The following is a 17,696-nucleotide window of genomic DNA, read 5'->3' on the forward strand; positions in this document are numbered from 1 at the left end:
AATAATATGTTACCATGGTGATATAAAACTTCATATTTTTAAACCACTTAGAAATTTTGAATTATTCACATTTTACTTTAAAATAATAGAATTTAAATTATGCAAACATCTGAAGTACTATTGAGTACTTTGAATATAAGCATTTTACTATTTAGCCACAAAGAAAGATAAATTTGAGTTTTTAGGAAAACTATTGCATTCTGAGAACAAAATGTTAAATGACATTAAACAAATGTACCAGCTGAATACCACATGGCTTTTCTTATATGAGTTAGGAAAAATGTATAAAGCAAAATAAATGATAGGTAATAAGAATTAGGAGGATAGATCTTTCTCAGTAGAGAAGGGGATCGCCAGGTGGAAGGGAAGGAGCACTGTAAAAGGAATTAAAGTGTGTTATGTACTTGTAATAATTCTCCACAAGACATATAAATAGTATATGTACTATATGCATATACAAAGTAGGATAAAAGTAAATATAATTTTGGAATGTCATTAGTAAATATTAACAGAGAGCTGTATGATGATCAGTATTTGACATTTTCATGTGGTAGATTTCAAAGCTTGAAACTACAAAATTTAGCTCCACCCCAAAATACTGTTTATCTTGGAGTCTTGCAAACTTTGTCCCTGTGAAAAGAGCAAACTTTGCAGCAGCCCTTTGAATTCTATTTCTTTGCTGTAATCTGCAAGTGACAGAGTCACAGCCACTGCTCCTGGGTAGCCTAGCAGCAAATGGGAAAATAAACGGGTTAAAATAAATTAAGAAAATTTATTTACCTTTAAAACATGTTTTGATGTAATTACTGTTAACTTTATCACTGAGTACTAAGTACTTATATTTTGCAATGTTGTTAAAAAGTAAACACAAAATATTCACTCTAAAAATGTTGCTATAGAGTGAGGGCGAATACCGGCAAGGCCCAGGGCGCGGGGAAGAGGGCTCCCCTCACCAAGCTGGCCTGGCTTGCTGCTCACTCAGAACCAGGGAAGGGCGCCCCTCGACTCTGGAGGCGCAGGCGCGTTTTTAACCAGCAAGAAAAAGTCACCGGGGACTGGCATGTCTGGAGCAGAGCGGGGTTTGGGCCCCTTGGCGCTGCCCTGTCCTCAGAGTGACCGTTTCCAGGTTGCTGTTGGAAGACTCCGTCCCGCAGCCCCGCGTGCCCAGGCGGTGCCAGGCATGGAGGGCACTGGAACCCTGTGCCGAGGCGTGTGGCCAACAGTTCATGGATAACCCAGAGGAAGTCTGCAGTGGAGGCCCCCAGGGATAGTGAACAGTCTGCCAGTAACAGGCATGAGCCGGGAAACTCTAAATAATGTGGAGGAATTCTGGGCTGGAGTGAGTGTCCACCATCCTGAGCCCCAGAGTTTGGGGTCATCGCTCCCGCTGCCTGTCAAGGAGCTGCCAGGCCTCCAGCACACACTACGGGCTCCTCAGGTCTCCAGCTGCCTGCCCCAACCTCAGTGACCCTCTCTCAATCCGAGGAACTGGGCTGTCAGAGGCCCAGGATTTTATGAATATTTCTGATCAACTTCATAAGCTACTGATACATTTAATGTTCATTTTTCTAGTATTACAAATAAGTTTATGCAATAAGAAATAATTTATAACATTATCTGATCACAAATAATAGAAGTATTCCTTTAAAACTCAGTAAGCATTTCTATGTGCATCTGAAAAGAATATGTACAGAAGCAGATTTATTTGCAATTTTGTGAAGTCTTCCTCTGATATTTATAATATTTATTCTTGAATCTTATACTACCCACATGTAGTGATTTAAGAGTACATTTTCCGTGTAAATACATTAATATTTTTCATCATTTAAATAATATTTGAGTAAAAATTGATGCTTTAAAAATAGCTTTCATACTTTTTATTTCATTTGCGAAAGTCAGACAAGAAGCATATAACACAGAATTATGATACAGAACTTTTTATATCAATTTAAAATTTATCCATTCCAAAATAACCCAATATGGACTGCTCATAATAAGTATTGCTCAATTGGTTTTCAAAGTAATTTTCAAGTTTTTCAAATGTAAACTGTCATAGTTTTAAAAATTGGTCAATTTTACAATCACAGTGTAAAATTATTCATGTATGTGATTGGTTTCATAAATTGTGATTGATAATTTAAAAGATATGAAGAGGACTTTTCATCCTGTGTTATCTACAATTTGGTTTATTCATAGAACAAATTTCAGGTCATAGATTTTAAAACATGTGAAGTTTTTACCACTCAGAAAATAGTGTATTTACTTTTGGCTTCCTAATGCTGCTTATAAAACTAGATACAATTAATTGTGTACTCTGCCACATGTAGGTTTCAAGATAGCCATGAACACTGGAGAAGGCAACAGGGTATCCATAAATCATGTAACAGTACAGATTTGGAGGAACACTTGACACAAGTTGTTGGAGGGGAGAGGTATCTGGCCACTTACCTCATCTTAGTTCCAAAAGAGAGGAGAAAAGATAAGTCCTTCTCATTTTAGAAACACCATATTCTAACCATCTCCAGGAATGAAATGTGTGCCAATAGCCTGGAATATGATCAAAATAATTTAAAAGATACTTTTGCAAAGTCAGCACCGAGAGAACTTTTACGATAATCAAGCAAGACAAATATCACCTGAAAATTCACAGCTATTGTTTTATTTATGTGACCTTAGTCTTAGCCAGCTTTGGTGCTACAGGCCTCTAATTTCGGCTTTTGAGAGGGTAAAGAGTCAGGAGGATCACCATCCCAGGCCACTAAGTAAGATCTTTTCTAAAAATTAAATTTGAAAATTGCCTGGAGATATAGTTCAGTGATTCTTAAGATCAATGTCCAATACCACAAAATAAACAAAACAAAACATACAATATGTTAAATCCTTAAAGTTTAGGAAAATGACTCTCCTGAAGTCTGAGGAGAGATTGGAGGAAGCTATGAGAGAAGTAAGTGGTCAAGAATCACAAAGAGAACAGGCCCCACAGGTGACATATCAGAGCTCATGTTCACAAACCTCATCAAGCAGCCATAAAAGTCTACCTGGAGACCTGAGAAAGCACTACTCAGGTTATTAACCAGAAGAAAGCAAGAAAAGGAAAGGTGCTAAAGTGTGATGACATCATCACGGATCCTTTTCCTCCTTAGGAAAGCCTTAAACTAAAAGCAAAACAAAAATATTTAAGAAAATAAAATATTGTACACATATCTCCCATTGATATAGACAGAAATAAACAAATATTGCTTTACAAAATTTAGGATTTATAAGAGAGTATCACCATGATGTGAGTGAAGCAAGGCTATTCCAACAATGAGAAATAAATTATTTACCGATTAAAAGACTAAAGATGGTTAATGGCAAATTTCTCATAAATGTGGGACAAAGAGCAAATGATTAAAAAGAATTATAAGTAGTAATTATTTTTTCAAACACCTATTACAATTATGTTTTAATATTAATATTCAAAATGACAGTGAATGAACTAGTGAGGCCAATAAGTAAATGAAAAAACAAAACAAAATAGGGTTGAACATGTCAAACTCCAACCTGTATATGTGAATGTGTGTAGTTATAGTATCAATTGTGTCTCAATAAAATGACCAATTAATTAAGGGAATAATCAGCAAAAAATAAATGAACTAGAATTAAAAAGCAGAAAATTGATTATGTAAAACTACTTGACAGTTGTACATGGTACTATTTTAATGTCAAATATATCAATAAATAGAAAATGAGAAAAGATGTCACTCTTTGCAAATGAGATGATTATCTAAATAAAATATCAATAAAAATCCAAAATAGGTTTACAATCCAGTGATAAGCTGTAAGAAACAAAATCAGTATATAAATTATATATGTGAAATATCCATTATCACAGGAAAACCAGTGGAATTCTTACACATAAATCTAAGAAAATGTCTGTGAGAGACTTGTGTTGAAAATAATAAAACTTCCTCTTCCGTAGTCCTCCTGGTGTTTGTTATCCCTGTGTTCTCTGGGCTTCCTCTTGTGACATTCCAGCTTACTAAACATTTTTCACACTTACAGATAAGAAAATTAAACAGGTTTTCATTGTACTTTCATCCAAGTAGTCCCTGCTGTCCTTCTTATTCTTTAATGATTATGCTGTCGGACTGTGAATCAGCTGTGTATTGAAGTTATAAATGTGATATAAGGGGCTTTTATGAAAGTCATTTTGCACATCTACATCTTCTTCCGTACATTTTGTTCTGGCTTCTACTCAAAAACCTAATGGGCTAGGAAGGCAATAAGGACCCAAGAAAGATTTGAAAGCTTTATTGAATGACTATTTTTTAAGCCATGCAAGGAAACAATAACTGTCGCAAAAGTCTTCAAAATCTGAGGTATGAAAAAGAGTGGGGTTATTGGCCACCAAAAAAAAAAAAAAGTGCAAAACAAGACAAGAAAATCTTGCACAGAAAGAGCCTGAGAACGTTCCACAAATCTGCTGCTGCTCCAGGGGAGCAGGAGAAATGAAGAGCGAGGCTTGGCTATGAAATCCTTAGGAAATCTGAGGATGAAATGAGAAGCAATACACACATAAGGCTGAAGACTGGAGCCCATGGTAGGGCCACCCATGAAGCGAAATCATGCTCAAAGGACCAAAACAGAAACAGCAAATGGCATCTTTCAACTGACAACCTACACTCAAAGATGGTTGTTACCCTGCATTCATTAGATGACCTCACTATGTCAGACTCTGCAATGAGTCATTGAAAAGGCTTAATTCATGTTTTATGAAACAAAAGCTGGTCGAAACAGTAGAAGACAGGATTTTCTTGGTGTTGATGATTAGTTTTGTCCTCCAAATGTGATGGGGATTTCTTTGTGAATTAAGCTTAAATATCAAAATTGATAATGCATTTTTCTGTATATTACTTTTCAGGCTTGTGAAAAGTAATAAGTGTTTTCACAGTTGTACCTTTTTCAAATAACCACAAGTAAGAAATTCCAAATATTTTAAAAGACTTACCAATGTAGAAGGTCTTTGAGTTTGATCCCCATACTGAAAAAAAGAAAAAGTAGAGGGTCGTATAAGAGAATGTATAACACTGTGATAGAAATGCCCATTGAAATTAAAGAGGGAAATATAGACAATCAAAGTGCCTTCAGGGATTAAATTGTATATTAGTGAATCAAGAGAATTTCTATGAATGAAGTAATTAAACAAAGGCTTTAAATTCTAGTAACTCACAATTCAATGACTCAATGTGGAATCACCCAGAACTTACATTTTTTTAAAAAGATATGTTTGCAATTTCTTCGGGAATCTGAAAGCTGGTCTTTTCAGGCTGATTTAAAAAAAAAAATCAAAGCTGAAAGATGTGTGTCTATTTAATTATTTCAGGAGGAACTGTTCCCGGGGCTTAGGAGGGTGTTCTGGATCCACCTTTTTGCCTAGTAATGTTGGAGGGGTCTTCGTGGGAAGCTCCAGGACATTCTCCATTAGTCCAGCCCCAACGCACTGCACCACCTGTGCCATTGGTACATTACAGAGGATCCTACACAGCAGCTGCCCTGGTGGGGAGTCAGGGAAAGCTGAGAGGTCGGGTCCACGTGGAGGTTCTGGACTGGTAGGATGTTTCTACTTCTGGAAACATTCTGTTACTGTAGATTTTCCTCAGGGTAGGAATGGCAGCAATGTTTTCCCCTCAAGCTGTAGAGAGACTCTGAGACACTGTTACAAAATGTTAGTAACAAAATATTGATACTAACACTGTGGTAGTGTATTGTTATCTTCTCTACACTGAGGACACTCTGGTGCAGTTGCTAGACCAAAACAAAGCCAAACTGAAAAAAACAAGAAAACCCTTGTCATCCAGGAAAACACTGAATGTCCAGTTCTGCCAGTGATTAAAATGGTAAGCCTTTTAATTGGTCCCTAGTATAAACATGCTCATTTGGCCAGTCAAATTCCCAGTCAGCATTAATAACGCTAAAGTCATTTGCTCATCTACATTTTTTTAATGGACTTACTCATCTTGGTATTATTTTATTCTCCTCTACATTTTACACCGTAATTTTCTCCATATGTAAAGTCAAAAGAAAAGTATTCCAGGTTTTGGCTTTTAAAACACCAACAAGCACTCTGTCTATTGTATCCACTTACAAACAAACATCTCTCTGTGCATGTAGAGTTTCAAGAGGAGTGCAGCTGTTCCTTAGTTCAAATGGAGTTTACATCTTAGCCTGATGCTGGTGTAACAAGTGGACTTTAGGATTTGACACAGGTAGTTAACTTTAGTTCAGGGAACACCAAGATGACGAATTCAAATTTTATTAATTTTGGCAGGCCTCATAACGAATATTATCAGTTTGGCCTGGAATCAGATAATGTTAGCAGGCCCAGTAGGGAAGCAAACAGATTACACAGAGAAAAAATGAAGACCAGGTGGGAAGGAGGCAGCAGCTGATACAGCTGTGCATTTAAGACCCTCTCTACTGAAGTACCTTAGCCTTTATTCTGTTTTGCCTCGTTAGGCTAAACAGCATGATTTTTCCCACCAGCATAGCTGCACCTGAGGAGCCTGCGCAGGAGCATCCTGTCTGCCTGCACTCTCGGGCTTACCTGAGGCTCTCTGTTCATGACTACCAGAAACTGAAAATTTTCATTTCTAATTTCATGATAAAACCCGAGAACGGTATCTGTTAACTTCTTCATCTTCTTTAAGTGGAACTCAGGTCCTTGTTCTTTGACACAAAGTATATTAGATAATTACAAAGGAAAAAAATACAGGTTTTCCAGGTAAAGAATCAAGATGATTGTGACACATCCGAGAACATTTTTCTTTCTGCATGTCTCTTCTACTTCATTTCATTTTTACTGCTTCCTTCATATTGTGCAACTTTCTTTTTGCATGCACAGGGATCCTTTGCTGTTGCCCGACAGCACGCAGTGCTGTTGCATTTGGCTTGATATCCATCTTTGTCTATCACTGCAGTCTTGTCTTCTGTTTTCTGCTGTTTCCTAGCTGACCTCTCCACCTGTCCTGTGGGTTACAGATTCTCAGTGAACAGCTCACACAAGTATAGATGTTCCCTACAAACATGAGAATAGTAAGAACAGCAAAAGAATATAATGCAATAATTTGAAAATACATTTTAGTAACTAACATACCATTAATATCATCAAATATTGTTAGTTCTGCCCAGTCAAATGGCTACAATCATTTCAAGTAAACCTTGAAGTCACATTTCAACATTTCCTTGTGTCTCTGCACTATGTTGTCTTTATATTTACCTCTATTTTTCTCTACTTGCTTCAATTATTTATTATAAAAATACAGAAAAAGTACATTAATTCTTCATAGTGTTGTAGTTTAATAGGTAGTAAAGAATATGTTCTGGTGTCATTGGTTATCCCCAGAGTACTTCACAATTAGTCTGAAATTTTAGCTAAATTTTGTAAAATTCAGATAATTTCCAACTATTTGATAGATGCTCTGCTGTGCTCACAAAGGACATTGTCTTTGTTTATAGCTTAAATATTTATTTGGTGAAAAACTGTCCTATCTCACAAAGTTATTTATCCTTCAGAAAAGAGAATCCTTTTATCTGTCCTTAGCATGTCTGAACCCATTCAATGACAACTTGGTTTTCATCTATGAGTATTACAACATATCTCTTTTCTAAATAGGATATATGTGTAACTTTACTTCTTGAATGCCATTTTTATGCCTTGACTTCCTTGAATTCTGTATAATTAAGTATATTTTTCCATATTTTTTAACACCCTTATTGCCTGTACTATGAAAAAAGTACATGATACTTACACTCACAAAAATATGTGTAGCAATTTTGATTATTGATTCAACCTGGTATTCCTGGATGGAGAAAAAGTTAGAGAGAGAATGTAAGGATAAACATTAAAGAATGAATTATTTTAAACTAATTGCTTTGTCCCTCCTTGGATTTCAAGATGTATTTAGAGGAGTGAAATGAGGATTTCATCTACCAGACATCATCCACACATCTCCCAGAAGGCAATAAGTGGGGAAAAAGGGCACACAAATGCTTTGTCTATGACTTCCATTCTACCATGTGATTAAAATGTCACCACCAACTGAAAAAAGAATGAGGAGAAGCCAGTAGGAGCCAATACTTACAATAATTTGAACCAGGTATGTCAATCCAGCAAAATTCACTAACAGCAAATGTTCCGTGGGTCTCTCTTGCTCCCCAAAACCTTGCAGTGTGTCGACTAGAGAAATTTAGCAGCTTATATGGATAACTCAGCACTTCTACATCCTACAGTGTAGAGGACATGCCCTTAGGGCTCTAGGATATTGTTTGTGTTAATTTGAAAAGTTTAGAAGTTTAAGGGACTCAGCAGGGGGTCAGGGTCCTCACTTGGGAAAAGTTCTGAGACTGTGCCAGAGAGGGGCAGAGGGTGTGAGTTAGACCAGCAGAAGGTGGAGAGCCTGCATACAATGTAAGAGAGGAAAAGAGGTTTGTTCTCCCCTTTTTGCTGTTGTTGCTTTGTTGTCTTCTGCAGCTTGAACTGTTGCCCCCCAGTCAGGCCACCTGCCTTGGAACCAGCTGATTATGGACTGAAACAAACTACACAGTCTAAAAACGGTGAGCTAAATAAACACTTTCTTTCTTTCACGTGGTCATTGGGCATTTTGTCTAAGAAACAAGAGAAAAGTAACTAAAAGTAACACTCCATACCAAAAGCTGTTACCTGATTTCTTTTAGGATAATTGTTGTAGCCCAGGAAGCAGGGTAAATACTTTGGCAGTGCATAACATCTAAACAGAATTTGGATCAGGTCACTATTGTACAGTATTTCTTATTGTTGGTACTATCATTACCAGGTAGTTAAATCTTATGCTGGGATACACATATCTCATTAATATTGAAAATATATTTAATGATTATTCTAATGTTATAAGAGAAAATAAACAGCAGTTATAAAGAAAAAGAAATAAGGGGAAAAGTTAGTGTTCTTAATATTTCTCAAAAAGACTAGAAACAAGATAAATATGCTCATTGTCCTGTGGACTACACTGAAAGTCATTTTTGAAAGAAAAAGGCCAACTGTCATATACCTGCTATGTTTCTCCAGACATTCTCTACTGCCTTCTTAGTGATGTCTTCTTTACATTTAATTCATTCTCTCAGCTACTCCAAAAGCTTAGTAAATTTTTATATTGTTATATATTCAGTCCTTTCTCCACCCATATTCTAAAAATCTTTTCTGCCTTTCTTTTATTCACAATTATCTGCTTATATCTCCTTATATGTCTTTATCTTTTTATGTCAGATATCTCACAGCTTATCTGTGTGGTGGCCTATGCTTGAAGAAGATACTGGTCTTAATGTTAAGGCCTTTATATCAGAGACTCTACTCTTGATATCATATTCCTAGTGGAACTAGGAATTATTTTAACTAGAAATATTATGTATAACTGTAACTAGGAATATTATGTATCATAATAATTAATATTATTCATTTAAATTCTACACTGGTTTTCAAACACCAGCATACAAATTTCTCTATGAATGTCATATAGAACCTTTAAAATTACTTTCTCTTGTTTTGAGGATAGGAGATAGTTTCATACTTAGAACTATATTACATTCTTATACTCCCATAGATGTTCAGTCATTAGGACAGATTCTATATTCCTTGACAGTTATAAGCATGATCATATACCTTGCAACTGTAAGGGAAAACAAATACCTAGCACCTTGGGCCAGATCTCAAAAGGAAAGACAAAACAAATGCAGTCACACCCTAAAGATAAACATCAGGGATTGATATTCTGCATGGATACACATCACCTTGAGGAAGCCAGAAGGGGCCACTAATTCAGCTGCTACAAGCAAAGGCCCTCATCCTTAAGTTAATCAATGCTACCTGAGCAATTAGACTGATAATCTTACTGGTTGACCATAATTCTGTCCCACCTCTTGCTCATCTTGTGTGCCCACTTTTCCCAGGTTGGACCTGCCTCATCTTGTGGCTTTCTTGGGCAATCTACGTGGGACCCTTTCTGTGTATCTCTCAGACAGAAATTTTCTTTCTCTGCTCTTAACGTCTGTTGATTCAAAAATTCAATCTTCAATTTTAGAGAACACAACACATATGGACATCTAGTTTCTTTGCCCTATATCAAATTATGCATTTCAGAGGGATTGCCTCTCCATCCTTCAAGTGAAACACTCTTGTAAAATCGCCAAGGAGTTTTTAAAAATATTTACATCTCATACTTAAATTACAACTACAAATTTTCTAAAGTGTGGAGGAGAGAGAAGACCAGGAAGCAGAAAACTGGCCTATTTAGTGTGTAGCTAAGCCAAAAGAAATATTAAATTGGAATTCTCACTTTATTCTTAATTTCTACACAAATTTCTCTTCACTTTTTACACTTTCTCAGTGAGTATGTATTGAGTTCAACATTTTCTCATTGAGCTGCTTTATTTTTATTGTTTCACCCTAGCAATGATCACCACTTAAAATGTGATAATGATACAGGAAAAGTATAACACCAAACCTGCTCGTGTTCAGATGTGCCGAGTTTGAAAATGAATTCCAGAAGACAAAGCAGGTAAAGAATAGGAAAGATTTATTAAGACATAGTCTCTGAAACACAAGAGGGGTCTCAGAAATGGATTGTCACTGAAGGCTCTGTGAAATACAACTTGTCCAGCATGTGGATACAACATGGTTCAAACTATAATCAATCAGCAAGAATATAAATATAGCCACTTAGCTCTTATTGATCCAATAGGAAGCAGAGTGCCAGGGTATGGGACTGACATCACTAGCCTTGGTTATCTATGACTTCTCAAACAAGAACATTTTGAGAATGGATAAGTCCAGCTGTTCGGGTCACCCATTGGGTGTCCAATACATATCTAGTTTTAATGGACTGGATGATACCAATTACAATGTAATCTTAAGTCCCATTCACCCTTTAGGGATGTATGTAAATCTGTACATTGTATTTTAATCTTGAGGCCTTGCCTTCTTCAGATACACCTTCATGTTAGGGACCAAAAATCACAATGGCTAGTGTTGCACACTTCCATAAGAGATTAACAGAGGCTTGAAATTTTGTGTATCACACTTTTGAGATTTTCCATTATCCCTATAGGGGCAACTCATCCTCTCCCATGTACTAAGATTAAGTTTAAAACTATGAAGAGTAAAGTATCTCCAGGGCAAGATTCTCATTAGTGTAAAACCACAGCTACCTGCTAAATTACTGTCATCCGATCATCCCCTCCCCCATCAATAAATGCTGAGGTCAAGTTTCCTTGTGGCTGCTGTGTAGCCTTGTGAACAACTGGTCATCCTGGATCCCCTTGTACCACCACTTTGTCTCTCTCTCTTTTCTTTTATTTTCTTTCTCATTTCTTTCATTTCTTTCTTTTGCTTCTTTCTCTTTTTCTTTTTCTTTCTTTCTTCTGTGCATGGTAGCACCTGACAGGAGATTGGGTCTCACTGTAGGAGTCTCTGATAAGTCCAGTCTGTTTTGATATATTCTCATTTTCACATTGACTTCCTCCTGGGCCTGTTCCTTTCTTACTGCCTATTAATTTTTACCTAATTTAATTACCTATAATATTAAGACTGCTTTGTGCCAGTAACCTATTGTAGAATACAGCATAACTGGTAAAAAAAAAAATCTCAGGAGCACATAATGCTAGGATTATATTACCCCTGCACCTTAAGTTATTTGAGAATTAGAAGTTTTTCAGACTTTCACTTGATTTGAGTGGCAGCCAACCACATTTCACTTTTCTTTCTTATACATTAGTCTACTCTGGGCATGTTTGCACAGAAATCAAAGTATGGCAGAGACCTAAGAACAAAGCAGTCAAGAAAAACATACAAGGTTTCTGGAGGCTTGCTCTATGAAATAATATGCACTACCTTTCCGAAAGCATGTTATATCACACATGGAGGGATACACTGCTTTTATTGCAGGGAAGGCCCAAGATTACCGGAACACTTGGAAGTGGTCGATTCCGATGCCAGTCACGCAGCACATGTGCACTCCCATTGCTTGTTGTTTTCTCACTCAAAGTGTAAGCTGCGTGTAGTCAAACTTACTCTCTTTTGTTTATTTCTTATCCCCCAGTGTCAAACACTCTCATACACACAGAAGGAACCTCAGTGTTTATTTTTTCATGCCTATAACTCATAATCTGAGCAACTACTTCAAAGATAACAATATGCGATATACTAACCATTGCTAATGTCCTATTATGCTAGTCTGAAATTCTGTATCATCATTTTTGTTCTTTTTTTATGTTTTAGTAAATGAATAAATCACATGATTGCATATCGATTTTCCTAGCACTGTTGTAAAATTTAGCTACTTTTGAACGTTTTGCTACCAAGTCTTCATTAAATTTGTCGCTCATTTAAAATGTATTGATTATCTATTCTGAAAACAAATCTGGAATCAACATGGTGGCTATAATCATGGGTCATGCAAACACAGTCCTTATCCTCATAGACCTTAAAACTTACATCCAGTGACTGCTTTTAGTGAATGAAACACAAAAACTTTTTCACTGGAAATATATTGCAATGATTAAGGATAAGGCTCTTATTTACTTATAATGACTTACCTAAATTAAATCTAGGAAACTAGATGTTGGTACTGGACTTGCCAAGCCACAACTATTAACAAAACTATTAACACAACTTATTAACTCCTTTCTTTCTCTCTCTCTCTCATGCTCTCTCTCTCTCTCTCTCTCTCTCTCTCTCTCTCTATCTCTTCCTCCTCTCTTTTTTCCATATACACTAAATACATTAAATTTCATTTCATAAAAAGTTTTATTCATTCAATAAATATGAGTAGAGCAACGTTATGTGTGAATTTTCTTATTTTTTTCTAATGACAGAATAATAAATCTGAGTTTGCTTAAGACTTCAACAATGCTACTCACAAGAATGATGTCTTGAACAGAGATTTGGACTAGACACAGAGAAAAGGCAGCAAGAATGTAGACTTGTTGAAAACAGAAAGCAGAAAACAAAATTCAATTTATAAGAGTACACTGGTGAAGAAGGCTCACAGTGGCCCAAAGGATAAAGAGAAAGGCTCAATTATTATCAAAATGCCTTGGAAAACTCCTATCCCATGTAAATAAGAAATTGGGACAATTGCCCTATAAAAACTCTCTAGACCTCATTCACCCAAAGTTGTTATACAGATTTAATCCAATGCCAATCATAATACCACTTGCATACCTTACAGATCTAGAGAAATCATCCCTAAAATTTATCTGGAACCTGAAGAGATCTAGAATAGCAAAGGCAGTTCTGAGTAACAAAGGTAAGGCAGAATTCATCACAATCTCCCACTTGAATGTATATTATAAAGCTACTGTGATAAAATTGACATTGTACTTGAATAAAAACAGACCTGGAGATCAATGAAATAGATTCAAAGATATAGCCACAACTAGCAAAACATTCAACCACGTCATCTTTGGCAAAGGGGCCAAACTGAAAGACAGACAGTCTCTTTAATAAGTGGTGCTAGAAAAACTGACTCTCTGTATGCCAAAAACTAAAACCAGATCCATGTCTATCACCATGCACTAAATGAAAGTCAAAAGAAATCAAAGATCTAAATATTGGAACAGAAACACTAAATCATTTTGAAGACACAGTGGGTAGAAATCTGTATGACATAGGAGTAGACAAAGAGTTCATGAACAAAAATCAAACTGCATGAGAGGTACTTGCAGAAATCAACAACTGAGATTTTACCTAATTAAAAAGTTTTTGCATGTCAAAGAAAATCTCCAACAGAATGAAAGGAAAACCCTACAAATTGGGAAAATATCTTAGCCAACTGCACCTCAGACAAAGGAATACTATCTAGAATATATAAAGAATTTAAAAAATCAGGCCCCCCACATTCAAAGACCCCAACCCAAAAATGGGTATTTGAGATGACTATACACATCTCAGCTGAAAAAATACAAATGGCAAGTAAATACATGAAAAAAAGTTCAACATCAATGTCATTCAGGAAATGCAAATGAGAACAACACTGAGATTCCATCTCACCCCAGAAAGAATGGCCAAGATCAAGAAACCAACCAATTACAAATGCGGGAGGCACTGTGAGGAAAAAGGAACCCTTCTCCACTGTTGGTGGGAGTGTAAGCTGGTTCAATCATTGTGGAAATCAGTGGAGAGACTCCTTATGAAGCTAGAATTGGAGATTTCACTTGAGCCAGCTATCCTGCTTCTGGGCATTTTCCCAGAAGAACTGAAAACATCATACCACAGTGATATATGTCCACCTATGTTTTTAGCAGCACAATTTGTAATAGCCAAATCTTGGAAACAACCTAAGTGGCCATCAATCAAGAAATGAATAAAAAAGACGTGTATTTTTATACAATGGAATACTCTAGCTATAAAAAAATCACATTGAGACTTTTATAAGTAAGACAATGTAATGAGACCTTACTAATAAATAAAATACATCAAACTCACATGTGTAAATATTGTCTCTCTGGTGTAAGAAACTGAAAATGTATATATGATCCAAAACTGTGTAAGGTCAGGAACTAACTGCTCAAAGAGGAAAAGTAACTAGGATAGGGGAAAGGAGGAAAAAAATAAAGTAAAATGAAAAACAAAACAGAAATTCATTCATATATGCATATATATATACATAACATAACTAAAATGAATATACTATTAATAGTATTGGTTATTGGAAAAGAACAGTTAATACTTATATGATTAGATCATTTTACATGTCTATAACTGTTAATCTAAGCCACCCTTTGAAGGTAACAATATGCAATATTACAACCTTTGTCAAATTCTTATCATCCTGTTTTGGAAACCTATACTGTTATTGTATTGAGTTTGTTATTGTTTGCCTTTTTGCTTTTTTTCTTTTCTGTGACTTTTTTCCCTCAAAAAAAACTCTCTTGGCCTCTCACCACATGCAAATTGTCCTATCAAAAAGTTATCTTGCCCTTTTTCCAAATATAAATGAATGAGCAAGAACAACATCATTTGATTAGTATGACCATTTGTAAATGAAGATTTGAGATGATCACTTGCTAATTGCTCCCCTGAACAGTGCTCCAGATGCATTAAACTTAGAGGCATTTTATTTTATTTTATTTTATTTTTGGTACCAGGAACCGATCAGGACCTTGCATTTCGCAGGCAGACCCTGTATAGATGAGATGTATCCCTGGCCTCTTGGAGTCATTTTGGGTGCAGTGTTTTGCACACATCTTCTTTTTAAAAGAAACATCACATTTTCTAATGATAACTGCACTTTTCCATGAGATGTGGCACACACCACAGAGTTGGTTGTCCAGTTTAATGCAACCTTAATCTCCTGCTGCAATTTGAATCTAAAATGCCTCTTAAAGATTAAGTTTTTTCAAAGTTTAATCCCTAATTAGGAGTGTTCAAAGCCAATGTATATATGGATCATAAAGGCTCCAATTTCATCAAGTAGATTAATCCATTGAGGAGTTAATTAGCTGAGTGATCTTATTAGGAATTATAGTAATTAATAATTAGTTAAAGCAGTGACTGGGGTCACTGGCTTTGAAGGGTGTATTTGGTCTCTACCTCATTCCTGTCTGGATCTTGCTGTCTCTTCTTCCTGGCTGTCATAAGAGAAGCAGGTTTCCTCTACCATGACCCTGCCACGATATTCCTGCAAGTGTCCTAATGCAATGGAACCATCTGACTGAAACCTCTGCCATGAGACAAAAATGTCTTTCCATTTCAACTAATTTTTTTTAGTATTTGGGCAAGGCAACAAAATCTGACACAACCCACCTTCAGAAAACACAGATAATCACTGAACCTGTGATATAATGATTTGAATAAGAATTAAGAAATCTAAAGGAAGTAATATATGCATAATATTTTTATAGTTTCTCAATGACTAATAAAAAAAACACTAGCAATAAAAGTTTTCTGATGGTCCTGTATTATAAGTTTGTCTATCATTTTTACTTAAGGCAAATCAAAAAACCTGAAACACCTTTGCAGTCAACAAACTACTGACCAAATGAAATTTAAAGCATAAAGAGAGAGAGAGAGAGAGAGAGAGAGAGAGAGAGAGAGAGAGAGAGAGAGACAGAGAAAGTGTCTCTTCCTGTTACCTGCCAAAGAAATGGATATGACAATTCCAGGTCCTATGTACCATCTCCAAGATAACCACCCTAAAATGTTAGGTAGGCCCCAAGGGTCCCGGTCCAGGGATCAGTCCTGGGACTCCACCAGGTTCGGATCCCTAGCGCAGCAGCTCTGTGACCAAGACACTGTGGGCCTCCAGGCCCGCTGCAATCCTCGCCCCAGGCACTGCGGCAGCCAGGTTCTCCCCATGCCCCCAGGACTCTCCAAGCCCAGCTGGCTTTCTTCCACTGCCCAGAGAGGCCGGCCGCCCTAGCAGCTCCCAGGTTCCAGGACCCGGAGAGTGATGCTCTTCCAGTTCCAACAACCCAAGTTTCTCCCCACGGACCCGGCAGCCTGCTCCAAGTTTGCTGCGCCGGTGAGCCCGCACCCCGCCCTGGGGGTGTGGCTGGCGGGCGGGGGCGGGAGGGGGAAGGACACTGGAGCCTGGCTGGGCGGGGGGGGGGGGGGGGAGGACACGGGAGCCTGGCGGGGAGGAGGAAGGACGCGGGAGCCTGGGGAGAGGGGGGAGCGGGAGCGCGCGGCCTCGGCGCTGCCTTTCTCTCCATGCAACGCTGCCGCCCGCGGAGAGCACCGAGGTTCCCGGAGCTTTGGAGGGAGTCGCGGGCGGGCGCGGGTGGAGGCTGGGGGACCACACGGTGAGCCCCTGCCTGCGCCCTCCGCGTGCCCTGGGTTCCGCGGGATGTTCCCACACCCCGCACGTTCAGCCTCGGACCCGGGGTCCCCTCCCCCTCGCCTCCCTCCGCCCCCCACCCCCGGCTGCGAGGCGCCCCGCCGCATCCCTTTCCCGAGCCCACAGACACCCCCAGCTGCACCCCGGGCCATTCCCTGCGCGCCCCCAACCTGCAACGCCCTCCGGAGCAAAACACGGAGGTGGACAGGTGAGGGGGGCGCATGAGCCGGGGCCAGGCGGAAGGGTGAGGGAGAGGGGACTGACTTTGCCACGAGAAATAAAGGCCGGCTCCCCGCTGCCGGGAGCCCCGCGAGCGCCGTGACGTCAGCGCTGCGCTGCGGCCACTGGGCGGGGGACCGGGACAGGCTCAGGGAAGGGCACAGGCGCGCGTGCAGCGCAGCTCGGCGGGCGCTGCTCTCCGGCTCGGCTGGCTCCGCGCGGCTCAGCTCCCGGCTAACCTCTCAGTATGATGCTTTTTCATCAGCGTTATCCTGGTATGCGGAACCCTAAAACATGTCGCAGAAAACCCATTACACTTCTGGCCTTTAGAGAAGAAATTTAAAACATATGTTTAGCAATCTCAATGATGAAGGTCACTCAACCTAAGTTTGCCATGCTAAAAAATGTCTGGAAGGTAGGGACCACCACTTTAAATACCTCTTTTAATTTTAGAGGTAAAGGGTAACTTGTATTAATCTCATTGTGTCTCAGTAGTTTTACATTAAAATATTTATACAAGTTTTTTGTCTTTGTGTATGTATCTTTTTATTTTTTGGCAGGCTCTGTATTTACTAGTTACTATTATAAAGAAAATATATAACAGAATAGAAAGTAGTAGGCCAGAAA

General features: G+C 38.2%; 2 long non-coding RNA genes across 4 annotated transcripts in view; one reads left to right on the forward strand and one right to left on the reverse strand.

The window, feature by feature from the left end:
* Positions 1 to 1,873: 1,873 nt before the first annotated feature.
* LOC134475849 (uncharacterized) overlaps positions 1,874 to 17,696 on the reverse strand; it is a 42,642-nt gene continuing 26,819 nt past the window's right edge. Inside the window, exons 1-5 of one of the 3 annotated variants that reach the window (XR_010047176.1) lie at positions 16,147 to 16,328; positions 7,791 to 7,841; positions 5,250 to 7,057; positions 4,991 to 5,023; positions 1,877 to 2,547 (exon numbers count right to left, since the gene is read on the reverse strand). This is a non-coding gene — a long non-coding RNA (uncharacterized LOC134475849). Of the gene's footprint in view, positions 2,548 to 4,990; positions 5,024 to 5,249; positions 7,058 to 7,790; positions 7,842 to 16,146; positions 16,329 to 17,696 lie in introns of those variants that run through there. The other 2 variants (XR_010047178.1, XR_010047177.1) reach the window with 2 other exon arrangements.
* Positions 7,863 to 11,349, forward strand: LOC134475852 (uncharacterized). The gene is made up of 3 exons (XR_010047181.1): positions 7,863 to 8,138; positions 8,513 to 8,595; positions 10,464 to 11,349. It is a non-coding gene; the product is annotated as an uncharacterized LOC134475852 (long non-coding RNA).

The sequence above is a fragment of the Cavia porcellus genome, unplaced genomic scaffold, assembly GCF_034190915.1.
Source record: "Cavia porcellus strain 051 isolate PalLab524CR breed Dunkin Hartley unplaced genomic scaffold, mCavPor4.1 scaffold_5, whole genome shotgun sequence".
Classification (NCBI taxonomy): domain Eukaryota; kingdom Metazoa; phylum Chordata; class Mammalia; order Rodentia; family Caviidae; genus Cavia; species Cavia porcellus.